This window comes from Neolamprologus brichardi, chromosome 3, assembly GCF_056152115.1.
Source record: "Neolamprologus brichardi isolate AB-2024 chromosome 3, ASM5615211v1, whole genome shotgun sequence".
NCBI lineage: Eukaryota > Metazoa > Chordata > Actinopteri > Cichliformes > Cichlidae > Neolamprologus > Neolamprologus brichardi.
This window is the reverse complement of record NC_142106.1, coordinates 42,955,002-42,973,475: the sequence shown is the minus strand read 5'-3', so window position 1 is coordinate 42,973,475 and position 18,474 is coordinate 42,955,002. Positions and strand designations below refer to the sequence as shown.

The 18,474-nt window shown below is 40.4% G+C and overlaps 1 pseudogene; it reads right to left on the bottom strand.

Annotated features, from left to right (window-relative positions):
• Positions 1 to 354: 354 nt before the first annotated feature.
• Positions 355 to 1,553, bottom strand: LOC148104334 (uncharacterized; annotated as a pseudogene).
• Positions 1,554 to 18,474: the final 16,921 nt, after the last annotated feature.

Sequence of the window (18,474 nt, the reverse complement as noted above, 5' to 3'; positions counted from 1 at the left end):
ATTTGACAACAGTTTCAGCTTCTGTACAATTATTTACCTGTACAAGATTTCAACTAAGTTGAGCCTTAAATGACATTGTTACATAACTAATACCAAACACCTACATGAATTTTAATCTTCATTTTAAACATGTAAGCAGGACATTAAGGTTGACTTAGAACATATTGCTAACAATCGTCAGTAAAAATTTCTTACAACATAATACCAAAAGGAAAAATCATCCTTCATTGCAGTCACATGAGGGAAAAGCAATAAAAACATAAGCAGTATAACGTTACTGAACACAAAATGAAAAACTGCAAAGAATTGCAGAAGTGCAGTCTTTGACTTCTCAATGAAACAGATTGGATGGAGCTAAACTTTAGAGAGTTTAGCTCCATCCAGTTCCATGAAAACCTTCTGGAAAACATCAAAGTTGTAGCGAAGGTCAGCAGGGTAGGCAAGGTTTAATGCATACATGAGTCCAAATAGCATTATCACAGCAAATGCTACATTATCCAAATTCTTCACCACCCTGATGCCTGCAAGGACAACTCTTGTTCATCTGCTGAAGCTTGCTCTTTAAGAAGATAAATTCAAACAGTGGTGTCTTCAACAGTCTCACTGATGGCACATTCTTCCATGCCCTGTAAAAAAGAAGCCATGTTAGTCATTTCCAAGTAAATAATATGACACACTGTGGAAAGTCCAAAAAAAAAAAAAAAAAACCAACAACAAAAAAAAAACCAAAAACACAAGTACATACCACATACTCCCAGATAAGCATGCCAGGGTCTTCACCCATGTAGATACACACTCCCTTGACACACTCAGCATCAACATCTTCACACTGGAATGAAATGTATGTAATTAGCATCTTCATTCAGCCCTTGTCCTTCATTTAAGTTTTAATAGTGTACTTTACATGAATGTTTTTAAAGGAAAGGTGCACAAATTAATAATAGGTTTACTGGCAATTAATAATAAGTTGACAAAGTGAAGGTTAAAAAAAAACAAGCAGATGTAAAAATACAAAATGAGAGAATTTATCATGGGAAAACATTTGAAATCTTCCACAATTATAAAGTTTCATCAAAAGAGGATCATGTTAAGTGAATGTTGAGGCTTTATCACTTACATTATCCATTTATGCCACAATTCTTTTCAGTATTAGTCCAAGCTCTCCTCTTCTGTTGACCAACTTCACCAGGTTGTCCAAGTGGAGAGCCAGCTGAGCCAGGAACTTTGTCTGAGGGGGGATGGTGGCAATTCTCTTAAACTCAGCGTTGATCTGAAAACATGAGCACAGAGAAATGAGCTTCAAAGGTTTAATACCTGGAAGAAGGCTGCAATCACTCATGCTGAAGAAATGGGCTGTCAAATAACAACTGTGCCTTAACCATTTTAGGCTAATACCGCAAGAACTCCGTGTATGAGGCAAACCTTACCTCATGGACATCAAATAGAGCAGGCCATCTTGCCATGAAAGCCTCCACCATTGGTGCATCACGAACAACTTCATGTCTTCTGTATGAAAAAGTCTTTTTTATGTCCATGTGGTGGGCTTTGGCATGTCAATAGCTTTAAGAGTTCCTTTGTCCGCAACTTCTGAAACCGAGGTAAGGTAAAGAAACTCGTTCCCAAACAAGGAATCCATAAACTGAAGTCTGCCCTGAAGACAACACTGTCTCTTGACTTCAATGATGAGATCCTCAGTTGATTCAGGCGCTCCATTAGAGAGTGAGCCTTCGACAGGTTCCGTCAGCCAAAACAGTCTTTAGGACCATAGGACTCTGTAGGCAAAAAAGAATTACATATTCAGAAAGAATCATTTCAGTTTAGTTTTCATAAAGGTATCCATACCCAATAGTCAAAGTTATTAAGATCAGACATAAAAAAGAAGAATTTATCTAATGAAATACATGCGACTGAACCTATTACACTTATATGAATACCTTTTATTCCTTTATGCCTTTTTAAAGTCAAATGTGGACTGATCCAATCTCATAGTCAACCAATGGATAAGTATCAAGGAGTTCACAGAGTGAAATGAGAGTGAATATTCTTGTGGATACTGGGCTGAGCTCAAAAGCTCTGTCGTGCTCTCTGTACCAGCCACCAAGCTCTCTGACAATGTAGAATATGCTGCGGTACAATGCAGATATGGTTTTTCAGTATTCTGGCAATCCACCTGCTGCCCTTTGGGCCAGTACCATTCCCTTTCTATAAGTTATGCAAGGTTGACCTCTAGAATGTCAGGGAATATGTACCTAATGCAGCTTACAAAAAAAAAAAGGGGGGGGGGGGGTGGTGGTCCTAATTTTTGTTAGGACGATGTTGGAAAATTCACAATACATCACTTAATAAGACATACTCTGTTGAACAAACTTATCTCCTTGTAGATATCTGCTGTATTATTTGGGCTTGACCAATAGAATAGTCAAGTAAGTGACACTTCACCTAAAACAATGACTAAATGGAAAAATGATTTGGCATTTATGGGCACAGGTTCTTAAACCCACGTCTAAGGTGGCAGGATCCTTATTATAACTTGAGTGCGTGTCAGCAGCAAGAATTAAGGTATGGCACTGTGGCGCTCCCAGCTTCTTAAACTCTGACGATTACAGCCGGACTAATTAGCCACTGTAGCCATAACTAGCACGAGTAACACAAACACTATTGCTCTCTCAGTGACGTTTTAACTTCACTGAGAAAACGTCAGTGCTCTCTGTCACATGCATAAATTCCATATCTGACCGACAACAGCTGCTTTCTCCCGACTATGTGCAATTTGTTACTATTTTTCAGCTTTAGCCACAAAGCTAATGCCAACTTTAGCTAGCACTGTAAAAACAACATGTAGATGCATTACAGATTACGTTTCATATAGCATGCACTACAACAATTCTGTGAAAACGTACCCAACTAAAACAAATGTATTTAAATTACTTACCTTCTCAGTATGCCTGACTCAGTGCCAAAGGTTGCATGTGGCTGAACAGTCTTCCAGAATCTGGCGGTCAATTGCGCTCTCCTTAAGTTATGTTGTTGTCTTATTGGATAAGACTCCAGGTCTTATTATCCAATCATATTTAGTTGTTGTCTTTGAATATATTGCATCATTTCCGGTTGTGGTCAAACATGATTACAATGGTTTTAGTATTCTAATTTAGTCACTTTAAATCAATGCAAGAAAAATGAGTAGTCTCAGTATTGTTTATAATCAAGTAAATGGTACTTTATTTAATCATGTAAATAAGAGAAACGTGAAAGGCTTGTGTAGCATTAACTAAATTCATTTGTGCAAATTCAAAAGCCTGCCAATTCCCATTTTTTCAGTGAACCAAGTCTGCCAGAGCTTGTCTTTACATTTTACATGCTGTAGTGCCATTTTTGTGAGTATTTTAAATTGCTATGCATCAATACAATACAATACAATTTTATTTGTATAGCACATTTAAAACCAGCGGTACATCAAAGTGCTTTACAGTAATGCAATAATTTAGAGAAAGAAACATTAACATGGAATAAATACACCAACAGGTGGAGAGCACTAATTAGCTGCAGTGCAGTGAAAATATGTAAAAGAAAATACAAACACAACTCGAGTAAGAGATTATTCAGCAATAAAATAGAATAAAATGATTGAAACTACATAAAAGAACATTTGCAGGATACAGGCACTAACTAGGGAAGGCTAGATTGAATAAATGGGTTTTCAACCGTGATTTAAAAGATTGACCCGATTCAGATGCACGAATAGCAGTAGGAAGATTATTCCAGAGTTTGGAAGCAGCTATTGCAAAAGCGCGATTACCTCTGGTCTTCAACCGTGACCTAGGTTGCACTAAGAGCAATTGGCCCATTGATCTTAGTGCTCTCCTAGGAGTGTACAAGCTGAGAAGTTCAACAAGATAGCTGGGGGCAATGTTATTTATAATTTTATAGGTAAGCAATAGGATTACAGCAATAGAAATACAACCATTATATCCCAAATTTTTATAATATGTATGCATTAAGTCCATAGTAACTAGATAAACTACAAAAAAATTAAAATCCTTTTTGTTTTGTTTTTTACACATATTTGTAGATAGAGAAATTTCAGAGGGATATCGCTCAAAATAGCTTCCCAGCACAGAAAATTTATTTTGAGTGTCCTCATATTTTAATTTTTGAGATACACCAATTTTTATATACTGCAGGAAAAACCCAAAAAAACCAGCATGTGCATCAAAATAAACTATTTCCAACAGTGTAATTTGAGTTCTAAGCATCCCAGAAACTATACAGAAAAGCATAAACTCAAACATGAATTTTAAAAACACCAGTATATCTTTGTAAATGCCCTATAAGAAAAAACTACATTTTCCATGAAAATGACATCACTTCCGGTTCCGGGCAGGTAATGGCGGACATGCGACACTTTATGTGATTGCAATTCTACCTGGCTTTAAAAATAGTTACGCAAAACAGAGCGTGCCTGCTCCAACCGGTCAGAGAGGGTTAATAGTTTCAGAGAAGTGTTTTGTCTGTTTGTTAAGCCACTTAACGCTAACCTAAGTTCAATTACATTAGCATTAGCAATAGCATTAGCAGCCTGTGTTGCAAAAATTTAATTTTCTATTTGTTTGGTAAATCTACAAAACAAAAATATCCAATATGAACAGGTACACTTTAAAGGGCATTATTTTTTGGCACCAACTAGATGATTCCCAAAGAGCAATTCCCAAGTTAGCCCAAAAGTGCCATTAACAGCAGCTAACAGCAGCTAAGGGCAGCAAAAAAAGCGATAGAAAGAATCATATACACAACAACTCATTTCATCAACTCATATATGACTCCTTTCACAAGGTTTTAAAGCCTCCTCCAGACTGAAATAGATGCTATCTTACTACACGCTCATTGACACTGCTGTCTTATTAACAGCTGAGTTAAGCAGTGGACTGACAGCCTCCCAGTGTTGCCAACTCCTCAGTAAGGAAAATCGCTATTGGCGGTCCTAAAAGTCGCTAGAAGTCGCTAAATGACGTCATCGCCTAATTTGCATAATTGGTCATGCTAATGTAATTGTAATCTATGTTGTTGGAGAGAGAAATAACATCGTGGAAGAGACATAAAGTGAGTAAAAAACGTCCTAAATGCATTTAGAGTTTATTTAGAACTACAAATTAAATTTATTTTAGCAATTATTGTTTTTTTAATGTCACAATTCCAACCCTGCTCCTTTACCCGGGCTTGGACCGGCAAAAGTGACCCAAAATAGGCACTCTGGTGGAGTTACTTTGTGTGTGTGTGTTTATAAGTAGTTTTAAACCTTGTGATCCACAAAACAGCATAAGAGTAAAAGAAGAACTGACTGCGTTACAGCACCCGCTGCTTGTTGAGAGTAAAAGCGATATGCGCTTTCACGTCTTTTTTTAGCTAGGTCTGAAAAGGTCTGAAAAGTCGCTAAATATAGCGACAAAGTCGCTAAGTTGGCAACACTGCAGCCTCCACTCAGATGAGTGATGGCTTAAGTTGTTTGTCCTACAGCAGCTACCATAGGTAAGATTATGCACTGGAAGTGGGAGGAGTAAGAAAACATAATTCAGCTGACCACATCTACTGATGAGATTTTATAAACTGTACCATTAAGAAGTAGGAAAGAAGTCCAGTAAAGTCTTGACAATGAGAGACGCCCCTTCTTTTGATCAGTCTCTAGTTCACTGAAGCATCATCAGAAATGGTCTCAACTGAACGTTGGTCTCAAGAAATCATCCTTTAAAAAGGTAAACACAATAACAGGACAACAAATCCACATAAATCCAAATGTGATAATGAATGGAGGAGGGTGAGAGAGGTAAAACACTGAATGACTACAGCATCTGTAAAGCATGATGGAGCCTCTGTCATGAATTGGGACAACATTTTAGCCAGTGATGTTTGGAATGCTGTCAAAATTTATGGAATTACAAACACAGAAGGGTACAGTCAGGTTTCGATCCACCTCGCGGTACCATCTGGAAAGTGCATGATTAGCAACAATTCCATTTTCCAGCATGATAATGATCCCACACACACTGCCAATGCAGTAAAAGCATACCTGGTTAGAAAAACACACAGTGGAGCACCATCATTCATTAGTTGGCTTCTCCAGAGCCCAGACTTCAACTTAACAAAAACAATGTGGGATCATCTTAACACAGAACAGAAGACAGCCAATATCTAAAAAAGAGCTTTGAATGTCCTTAAAGAAGCCTGAAGAACTATTCCTACTTAATAGACTACTTAAAGAAATCACAAGAAAGCTTACCTAAGAGAGTTCAGGCTGTGCTGATAACCTGATATCATGTCAAAGCTTGTAATAGACACACCGGGGCACCTGCATGTGTGTCTATTTCATGTTGTGGAGAGGCAAAGCGTGATACGAACACAGTGGACCGACGTGCCTATTGTGCATTTTGCCGTGATAGTGGGATGGTTTTGAAGACTCGAGTATCACAAATACACATCAAACTTATTGGTAATGTCACAAGAAAAACAATGTTGTGCTTGGTTTCAACATAACTTTATTCTTTCATGAGTTATTTACAAGTTTCTCTTTGTTCACATGTCAAAGAGGTTAACACGTGAGGAGCGGATTGAAATTGTGTTAATATCTGGTGAACGCAGTAACCGGGTCATTGCAGCAGATTTCAATGCAAGACACCCTACGAGACCACCCATCTCCCATGCTACAGTCAGCAAACTGCTTGCTAAGTTTCGTGAAGCTGGTTCAGTGTTGGATTTGCCAAAATGTGGACGCAAGAAAACTGTCACTAATGAAGAAACATCAGTGACCGTCCTAGCTTCATTCAGCAAGAACCCACAGCGTAGCACTCGCCGCATGTCACTGGAGAGTGGCATTAGTCGAACATCCCTTCGGCGGATATTAGCTACTCACAAATGGCACCCTTACAAACTCCAGCTACTGCAGCATCTCAACGAGGATGACCCAGATCATTTGCAGAATGGGCAAAACAAAAATTGTAACAGGAACCTCATTTCACGCAGAAGATTTTGTTCAGTGATGAGGCAAACTTTTACGTTTATGGTGAAGTTAACAAACAAAACCACCGCTATTGGTCTGACACTAACCCACATTGGATGGATCCCTCCAAGACTGTTGGAACAACAAAAGTGATGGTTTGGTGTGGTATATGGGGATGGATGGCCAAAATTTTAAAAAGTATTTGTACAAAAATATTTACCTTATGTTAAGAGACAGCAATCACAGATTGTATTATATTTCTCTCCCCTGTACGCCACACAGTTAGGAACACTGGGTTTTAATAACAAATGAACCCTGACATTGAGTACACAGTCAGTATTAGAGTAACACAATTAGTCACACAAAGACTAGAAAACACACATTTCTACACCAATTAAAGTCCAAAAACAACTAGTCATCGACTACAGCTCTGCATTTAACACCATAATTCCCTGCACACTCACCACCAAACTGGAGCACCTGGGACTCAGCTCATCTATGTGACAGTGGATCTCCAACTTCCTAACTGGCAGACCACAGGCAGTAAGGATGGGCGGACATGTCTCAGCCTCCATCACTCAGCCCCCCAGGGGTGTGTTCTGAGCCCCCTGCTGTACTCTTTGTACACATATGACTGTGTGGCCACTACCAGCTCCACCACCATCATTAAGTTTGCTGACGACACCGTTGTGGTGGGCCTGATCTCTGATAACAACGAGACGGCCTACCTGAAGGAGATTAGGAATCTGGAGAACTGGTGCCAGAGGAACAACCTCCTTCTAAACGTCAGTAAGACAAAGGAGTTGATAGTGGACTTCAGCACTAAGCAGGAGAGGAACTACCAGACCCCCGTCATCAACGAGTGCCCAGTGGAGAGAGTGGGCAGCTTCAAATACCTCGGAGTTCACATCACGCAGGACCTGTCATGGTCCTGTCACATCAAGAGACTTCCGACTGCCCTCCAAGGTGCTCAGGAACTTTTACTCGTGCACCATAGAGAGCATCCTGACGGGAAACATCTCAACCTGGTTCGGGAACAGCACCATGCAGGACAGACGAGCTCTACAGAGGGTTGTGCGATCAGCTGAGCGCACCATCCGCTCAGAGCTTCCTGACTTGCACTCAGTCTACAGCAGGAGGTGCTAGACCAAGGCCAGGAAGATCGTGAATGACGTCAGCCATCCCAACAACGGACTGTTCTCTCTGTTGAGGTCAGGAAAGCGATTCCGCTCCCTGAAGACCAACACAGAGAGACTGAGGAGGAGCTTCTTCCCACAGGCGATACGGTCTCTCAATCACACCACCACATAATACTGACCCACAAATATGGTTCTTACACACGCTGGACATTCTGGACATTGTTTACACTAATTCGATTAGATGCGTGGTCATCTAATCGAATCACTTCATCACTAAATCACTTTAAGCATATTTGCACTGCACAAGACACTTACAAATATGGATTGCACAACACTGGACATTATATTTCTTCATTTCCATTTAATACTTGTACAGCTGCTTTTATTATATATATATATTTATATTTCTTCATACATTCTTATATATTTCTATACTGTGTATTTGTGTATTTTGTTGTACAAGTTATTTCATTTTTAACTTTAATTTTTATATTTTATTTTATTCCTTCCTAGTTAAATTTACCCTTTTTAATTTTCATAGTTATTTCCTATCTTATTCATAGCCTTTTTTTTTTCTTTAGGTCACGAGCAGTTGTGTAAGCATTTCACTTCATATCGTACTGTGTATGACTGTGTATGTGACAAATAAAATTTGAATTTGAATTTGATTTAGTGAAATAATGAACAAACTGCAACTATATTATGTATTTTAGGTTAAACATTAACAATCCAATGAATCTTTGCACTCATCAGTAAAGAAGTTTCTTGTATTTAAATGATCAAGTTGAAATTATTAATTGGAGATTATGCGTCGGATTTCAGGAGCAGGACCACGCCTCCAAACACGCTCCTTCCAGCTGTCATCTATATAAGTTCCCCCAGTTCTGCAAGCTGATCATTCTCATTTACGTGCCCCACACTCCCTCCGTCCCCTTTTCAATTCTTTAACTTCTTCACTTCTATTTAGTACATGGGGGTCTGCCAGGCCCAGGAGCCATCGCCAACCCCCTTCGAGGCCTTCCCCAAACCGCAGCTCAATTCATGTCAAGCATTCACCTTTACCTACTAAAACACTGTGAAACCTAAAATGAGGACGTGGGCCCAGCTAGTGAAATGAAACAAATTTTCAAAGCTACACTTATCAGTGTGTGGACAGACAAACCTAAAGACAACTCCATGGTGTGAAGTGCTCCAATATAAATTAAGTAAAATGTAAATGCATAAATGAGTCGTTTGGCTTTTTGGTGTGATTTTAATTCATCCCTCAAAGACATGATGATTTTGTTTTAAACTAACCAAAGTCAGACCTTTCTGTTCTCAGCTACTTACATTAGATATACCAGTAGGGATTTTCCATGTTCGCTTAATTTTTCAAGGAGTGTATATGATTTATACATTATACATTAAAATACATTCATTTCTGTACATATCCAAAAGTCTGTTTTCTAACCGTGATTCCCCGTGTTTTGTTTTGTCTCAGTTTACTGTAATCCTCACAGAGAAGGAGATAAATCACTGCAGTGACTGGTATTGATGACAACCAATGCAGGACACCTGCAGCTACATCTTAAGACCTGCAAGTAACAAGAAACACACTTTTCAGTGTTTTTCTCAGGGCAAGCGATCATGACAGTCACGTACTGTCCAATAACACCTACTAACTTTCTTTAACGAACCCATCTCTTAATTTTTAAAAAGTGGAGAAAAAATAAATGAACAATTAATAAATAAAAGTAAATCATTTAGGTTACATATACAGTACATGCATGCACACCTTCGACGAATAACAAATGGAGGTACTGGGAAAGCAACTGGAAAATTCTGTCCACGTGTGTCCATCATGAGCTGCATGTGTCAGAGCGAAACAGGATGATCGGCCATGGCGGCGAGGTCAGCGTTGGCCAGTCCAGCAGTATTTATGTTTTCTGTTCAATAAATTGAACTTTTATACATTATTATGTACAATGACAGGTACGGCAGCACGGTGGCACGGTGGTTAGCACTGTTGCCGCACAGCAAGAAGGTCCTGAGTTCAATTCCACCATCAGGCCGGGGTCTTTCTGTGTGGCGTTTGCATGTTCTCCGTGTTTGCGTGGGTTCCCTCCGGGTACTCCGGCTTCCTCCCAACATCCAAAGACATGCAGCTTGTGGGGATAGGTTAATTGGATAATCCAAATTGCCACTAGGTGTGAATGTGCGAGTGAATGTGAGTGCGAATGGTTGTCTGTCCCTGTGTGTTGGCCCTGCGACAGACTGGTGACCTGTCCAGGGTGCACCCCGCCTCTCGCCCTATGACAGCTGGGATAGGCTCCAGCGCCCCCCCGCGACCCTGAAAAGGATAAGCGGAAGTGAATGGATGGATGGACGAATGGAATGACAGGTATTTTCAAAGGCTAGTGTAAAATGGAAAAAACAAATAGGAGTGCACGAAGCAGTTGGAGAACACAAAGGGCATAAACAGACAACCTGACCATGGGAAGACTGGACTATATATATGTGCAAGGGTTCAAGCAATGGGCGAGGCGACAATCACCAAGAAGAAAAAGGAACCAAGGCAGGAGGAAAAACCAAAGCAAGGAAGCACGAGAAAACTAGAGCACTAAGTAACAGTGAGATATGAAGACTAAGACTAAACCTGATGGAGGAAACCCAAAAAAACCAACAACTAACAGGACCATGCCAATGACTGTAATGTAAAGTCTCTACTCTGCTGGCTATTTGAGGGCAGGGTCTTTTGAAATTTGATCAATTTCAACAGAAGCACACCGTTCATGCTGACCTCTGTGAGGATAGATCGTCTAATTTAGGGAGGGCAAGCATACCTAGCTGGGTTTCAGGTCCTCTGAAGGGCAACCGATTGTGGGCTGCTTTGAAGCTTCCAGTTCCTGAAATAGAAACACAGCTGCTGTTCCAAATTTAAGGAAAAAGGAAAAGGGAAGAAAAAACCCACAAGAGTACAGCACATTGGTCCTGTAATCAAAGGATGCTGGATGTTTTCTTTTCTGTTTTGTCTTTAAAAAAAAACAAAGTCTGCTCAATTAAAGGAACAAAGTTAATGGAATCATTTTTGCCTGTGATACAAATCCCAATGGCCATGTGCTACATGAGGATCTGAAATAACAAAAGTGCAGGATGACAAACGCATAAATAAGGCCTTATTGAGACTGAAGGCTTTTCATTGATAACACACAAACTTTTTCGTGCAAACACACATATTGTTACCATGTGTTTTTTTGTCACAGTCGAAATGTGAACGAAATCTCTAAAATGTCAGTTCCGCTTTTGCTCATTCAGTATCGATTGCTATGAACACTTGCGGTGGAAGTTGAAACCAGAGAAGTTTGAGAGTGACAGAGATTTGAATGAAAAAGAACTCTCGCTGCATCAGCGTACGGAGCTATTCATGGAAAACAGCGGAGCGGTCAGAACGAATGACGGAGGGGATGTGTGAAGAAAGAGGCGAACGGTGTTTGTGAGCACTTACGGCCCTGCCTGGATTAGCTGTGCCGAATTTGCATACTATAGATCTCTGAATCTTAGTTTAAGGACAATACAAAAAAAAAATGTTTGTACGACTCTGTAGGACAGATATCAGAGGAGAGCTTTCCACCACAGTTTGATGTTTTGGATGTTTTGAATGCTTTGAAGCGTGCAGCAGCCTGGACGATTCAGAGAAAAGAGAAAGTGCGAGAAATGTAAAGAGCGAATGATGAGTTAGGCAGAGAGGTGACAGGTAAGCTAAAGCAAAGAACGCCGTCCTTGTGACCTCAGTGGAATCTATACACTCGGGTCTAGTCACACAGTCTCTGCAAACATCAGAGCTCAGGAATAAACACACACGCAGGCATACTGTACATCCGCATTGCCGTATGGATTTGCGAAAGGCGTTATGTAAATTGTTGTTGTGTCAACAGAGTTCTGTGTGTGTGTGTGCGCACAGCAGCCTGCCTCAGCACTTTGGGTTTCACACCGATGTCGATAATACTCTTTCATCGATAAAACTAATCTGATTTCTCCCATTGCACAAATGAAGTTTGCATTGTATTCCTCCTTGTTGTGCTTTGTGGTATTGATGCTATTATACGCAACTGCGAGATGGCACCAGCGCTAGTGTTTATCGCTTGTTTCTTTTCTAAATTTGGTTGTCTTGAATTTCTATTGCTAAACACTCTCTGGCTTGAGGCGAGTGCTTTTGATAAAAGTATAAGTAGGTGTTTGAATACAAACAGCTAGTGCACGCTAACAAAACCAGTGCTGTTTTTAATGGACGGGTGTTGTCCAAAAAAAACAATCAATTTTAAAGCAGCGCAGCTGATGATTAGACATAAAAATTTATAAATATGGACTACTACATTAAAGACATCAGTGGATACAACACATTTGCCTTCCTCTTGGTATCGTGACACCCAATAAAGTTAAAGTACAGCGTTCCCTCGCTATAACGCGGTTCATCTTTCGTGGCCTCGCTGTTTCGCAGATTTTTTTTTGTGCAAATATAATGGGGTTTTGGTTTTTTTTTTAAACAGCGCATTGTGTTCTGCGTCCTGATTGGCTTTAGATCATTGTCAATTAATCTCGTGCCGTGTCAGAATGCGTTCAGCTTGTCAAATTTACATAAATCTTCGAACTCTAGCAGTGTGACTCTGAAGTGCTGTACTGTATGTTTGTAAGTTTTCTCCCCAACAAACACAACAATGTCAATGAAACGTTTTGCACCGTCAAAGGCACCTGCAGTAGCACCCAAAAGGCAGAGGAAGATGCTAACCATCACACAAAAAGTCGGACTTATGGACGTGCTAAAGGAAGGTAGAAGTTACCGTATTTTTCTGATTATAAACCGCATTAAGCAAAACAAAACAGTCAGATAAGTCAACCTTTAATCAACTCATCTCTTCTTGCTTCCTCTACTTCCGTACAATAGATTCATTAATGTTGAATTCTCTGGCAGCTGCTCTATTCCCATGTTCTGGACCTGAAAACATGGTTTGATCTTTGGTTTCATTCTATACTGGACGTATTTTTCTATGAAGGTTTGAACTTTGAGAGTGTTTAAACAAGAGAGAAAAGTGTGAAAATGTTCATGCCTGTCTGAGAAAAGTATATAACATGTGTAGTGAGTTTTACTGCCTTAAAACATCTATAGTAATTGTAAAAAATAAAGTTGGCTACTTTGCGGATTCACCTGTTTATATTTAAAGCGTAACTCTGCGATAAACGAGGGAACACACAGCTAAATTAGTATAATTTTTTACTTGCATTAGTAGATGCAAATAAAAATTAAACAAGACAGTATGAAGACATAATAGTAGCTAAAATTTAATATACTGGGCTATGGCATGTCTCTGATCACCAAAGTTCTCCTAATGGCAAGCAAACACCTTGCATGCTATTTCTGCCCGTGTGTGTGTGTGTGTGTGCGTGCGTGTGTGTGTGTGTGTGTGTGGACAGGTGAATGAGAAATGCATTTTAAAGTGCATTCTGAATCTCTTAAGGTTCAAAGGTGTAATATAACTGCGTAGCATTTACCATTTAGAACCGTTTTCAACATATTCCATGTAACAGTAACTTCGGCCTCTGGAAAAGGTCAAGATGTTCATTTATACTTGGGTGACTTGTGCCTTTCATGCCACGGATCCAGAGCGAGTGTGACTGTGTGAGGCATTTGTCACCACCTCTAATGTCTAAAGCTGTGGTCTCTGTTCTGTGCAGTTACCGCCACGCGTCCAGATATGGCCTTGCCATAAGCAAGTGCTCAGCTACTGTGCTGTTTCCCTCCGCCTTCTTTTTAACTTGAAATTAGTTTCAATAAAAGGGACACACACTAATAAAAACTGTTGTCTTATACAGCTTTATAGCAAAAAAAAAAACAACCCCAAAACATTCTGATCACAGTTCAGAACGTAGGCAGTTCACAGCAACCTGTATTCATAAGCCTGAATTTGACAGCTACTGCTGGTTGGATAAAGCTGAACATTTGGATGTACCATAAAAGCGAAATAATGAATTTTTAACTTTTGTTCTTGCACATGTGTCTATACGTCTTACCTGGCCTGTTTCAAAGGCCTGAACATCAACTCAACAGTTGTATAAAGAATTTTCAGAAATTCCAAGTAAAGGATACGCGTCCACACTGCCTAGCTTTCTACCGTGGCTACTGGCCACACATAAAAATGAAACTCGCCTTTACAGCTCCATCACTTTGAGATGTTCTTTGAGACCCGACTCAAAGAACATAGGCTATTGTGCTGTAATTGCATGTCTTTTTTCAGTTCAGTGACTTTCTGAAGCTTCTGTTCCCCATCTGTATCTCTATATCATGGTGTGTGGATTCACAAATCAAAATAATGATCCAAATTATGTTCTTTGAAAACAGAAATAGTCTCGTAGCTAACAGATACACGGGCTTCTCTTTACTGTCGTTAACGACTTAGGCTGCTCGGTCTCCTGCCTCAGCTGAGATGGTATTAAATTTGTGTTACATCCTGTCTGCTACCTTGTTAACTCGCAGGTGCTACAGACATGCACCTGCCTGTTTAGTTTGCCGTCTGCAGCTACAACTCGGTGGGCCAAAATTTACCAAGATCTACTGAAATCTGCAAATGGCCAGATTTGGCACATGGACCTTGATCTTGACACACGTGGGCCATACAGATATAGACAAACACTCAGATCTGTGGTGATTGTAGCTGATATTAGAAAATAGTGTTTTTTATTTTGTTGCAATCATTCCTGTTTAAAAAGAGAGAATTTCCCTCATGTTTTCTGTTACAGGAAAAAAGTAAAGGTCTTAAATAACCTCACTAGATAAAAATCATTTAGTTGTAAAATCTAAATTAAAGAGGTTTTGTTGGCTTCTATTTCTGCTGAAATCCATTCGCAAACCCCTGCGTTCTAATACTTTTAATTTCTGTAATTATTAGTTGTGTAAGTTCCTGCTGTGAGCCCTTTTCCTTCTTCCTTTGAGCCACTCTCAGGTGCACATGCACAGAAAAGGCTAACAGTCGTCAACGAGATGGCACCCAGTTTAACGTGACTGTTTATTACTCCTTTGTTGCAGAACTGCAGCGGGAGACGGCAACCTCATGTAGTTTCCTAGCAGACAACTTATAAGATCACATTAACATGTGAGGACGGAAGTAATAATTAATACCCTGCATTTGATATTAAGTACAGGCCTGTCTAGTGTGAGTTTAAACTATGAAGATGAGAAAAGTCAGCTGCGTTTGCTATAACGCAAACTAGTTCAAATGAAAGGAAGACTTTATAATCAGAGCTCAGCATCAAGCCAGTCAAACTTCTGAGATTATCTATTAATCTGGACAGTTATGTAGCGAGGAGGTTGTTAATCAGTTTCAGCTGCATTAGTGTTAATGAAATTAACTTCAGATGCACTAAAAGGGCAACAATGAGACAACTTCCAAAAACAGGAATGGTCTTCTTTCACTAGTTTTGCAGGGTTGCAGGTTGTACAGGTAGTCCAACTCCTCCAGGATGGCACATCAATGTGTGCCATTGCCAGAATGTATGTTGCATCTTCCAGTAAACTCTCAAGATCATGGAGGAGATTCGAGGAGACAGGAAGATAGTCTAGGTGAGCTGGACAGGACTGTAAAAAGTCCCTAACCAATCAGTAGGCCAGTATCTGTTCCTTGGTGCAAGAAGGAACAGGATGAGCACTGCCAGAGCTGCAAAATAACCTCCAGCAGGTGCAGTGGATCCTTGGTTACTCCTGGTGCATGACAATGTGTGTGGCAAGAGTATGCAGGCAGTTACCGGAGGATAAAGGAATTGATACCATTGACTGGTCCCCACACTCGCCTGACATAAATCCCTTAGAACAGCTCTGGCACATTATGTTTCAGTCCATAACCACCAGATTACACATCAGACTGTCCAGGAGCTCATTGATGGCTTGGTTCAGATGTGGGAGGAGATCCTCTAGAACAATGTCTGTCGTCGCATTAGATGCCCTGACATTATCAGGTATGCATTCAAACAGTCGGGGCCATACAAATTACTGAGCATCATTTTGAGTTACTCCAGTGAAATTTCAGCAAAAAGGACTATCGCTGCATCACTTTCCAATTTGACTTTCCGAATATCATTGAATTCAGCCCTCTGTAGTTTGAGATCCATTGAAATCTGATGTGTTTTCCAAGTGTTTCCTTCATTGTTTTTGAGCAGTGCATAAGATAATCTCTCATCTTTACTATTTAAAACCATGTTATTTCATATATTCAGTTGAATGAGGAGGTGGTACACTGAACAGCTGATTTGTATGCCACCGCTTAAACCAAAACAGCCCAAGCACATTCGAGCCAAAGCACGATTTTTCCCTGGGAACTTGCTGCAACCCTCTGTGGACATATCTACACGATCACATTAAAACCTAAACTGGAGAGTGTTATTGTCCTTTGGCCTACATCTGAGAAAGCTCAGCTGTTGGTTGCACATTCACTTTAAGTGTGAGCTGCCCCTCCAGACACTGGCAGAGCTTCATGAAAGCCTCAAGCGCTTGGAGACTCTTCAAGGAGATCTGGCCAAACCACAGGCTCAGCTTCCTTTCATCCATGAGTTTCCCGTTCGTAATAAATTTAAAGTCCTTAAAGTCCAGGAAAAACCTATATGCATAATGTCTGGTTATCTGGAATATAGATTATAATATAATTATTACATTGGCAACATTTCCTTCACAGTTGCTGAGAACAGGCACCTTCCGTTGCAACATTACTTACTGAAAGCAAATTAAAATGCCTGTCATACTTTGTGCTGCTGATCATTATAATTGTACAGGGATGCAGGGGAGGAGATTACTCATTGGCTCTTTGATAAAAAGAGAGATGTGGCTCAGGCCAGGAGCAAGAATTTGTTGTATAAACATAACATCATTTCACCTTCATGATAATCAGGGACAAGATTTTGAAGGACTTTTTTCCCACTCTGAAGTGAAGTAATGACATATGTGTGGGCACGCAGGCATCAAAACAGATGAGTGGAAATTTGGGGGGGGGAAAAAAAAGATTATCATTCTCATCATGATTTCAGTCCTGCAGCTTCCCCGCAGGAACAGGACTCATGAGATGTTGATTGAGGTGTCTGTGTGGCTCAAGCAGGCGCTGACTGACAGCTACTTCATACTAGGTAACGCAAGAAGTTCAAGAACAGTCTCATCCTGTCCTCTTCCAGAGGAAGATCACAGGTCGTATACTATGTCACTCGCTCGCTCTTTCTCTTTTTGCTTTAGAGAGTTGGTAAATAACAGAAAGATACTGGGCAGCCAGGAATAGAATAAGATTACTGTCCGTTGGCACTGACGCTGTGGAGGTTCATCGCAACGACAACCAAAACATATCCCCTCAGTTGGTGTTGTGATGGACAGAGATCAGTTTTTTTAAATTACCTAATGAAAAATGTGTAAAATTATGGGTGGAGGCTTTGGCTGGGGTACGGTGGCCCTAAGAGATGGTAAATGGCCTGTATTTGTATAGTGCTTTACTAGTCCCTAAGGACCCCAAAGCGCTTTACACATCCAGTCATCCACCCATTCACACACACTGGTGATGGCAAGCAACATTGTAGCCACAGCCACCCTGGGGCACACTGGGGCGCACTGACAGTGATCAAATCCAGTGCAACCGAGCATATAGAAAAACACTGCATAAGCACACAAAACACTACTGAAGTTGAACAAAACACAAAGGTGTTGTGAGGGAGTTTTAATCCCGTAATTCCTCCCCTCACTCCCAGCAGGTCACGGCAGATGGCTGCCCCTCCCTCAGTCTGATTCTGCCTGAGGTTACTTCCTGTTAAAAGGGAGTTTTTAATTCCCACTGTCGCCAGTCGTAGGGGGTCGTCTGATTGTTGGGGTATCTCTGCATTATCGTAGGGTATCATACCTTAGAATATATAAAGTGTCATGAGGCAAATGCTTTTGTCATTTATTGTGATTTGTATATAAACTAGTGCTGTCAGCATTAATCTTGTTAAAATAACATTAACGCCATAACAGCATTGACACGGTAAATCTCCGTGAGCGAGTTAGCGCGGATCGCCCCATGCGTGGGCCTGCACGGAGTCAACGTGTTAGCACGGTTAGCTTGTTAATGCGTTAGCACCATCCAGCCCCACGCACGGGGCGATCCATGCTAACTCGCTAACGGAGATTTGCCGTGTTAATGCAGTTATGGCATTAATGTTATTTTAAAGAGCTTAACGCTGACAGCACTAATATAAACAAAGCTGCAAACACTTCTGTTGTGTTTCGTGTGCTTTCCCAGCTTTTTTTCTATTTCCTGGTGTTTACTTAAATTGCAGTCCGTTTGCCCTCTCAGTGGTAGCGCATTGGAG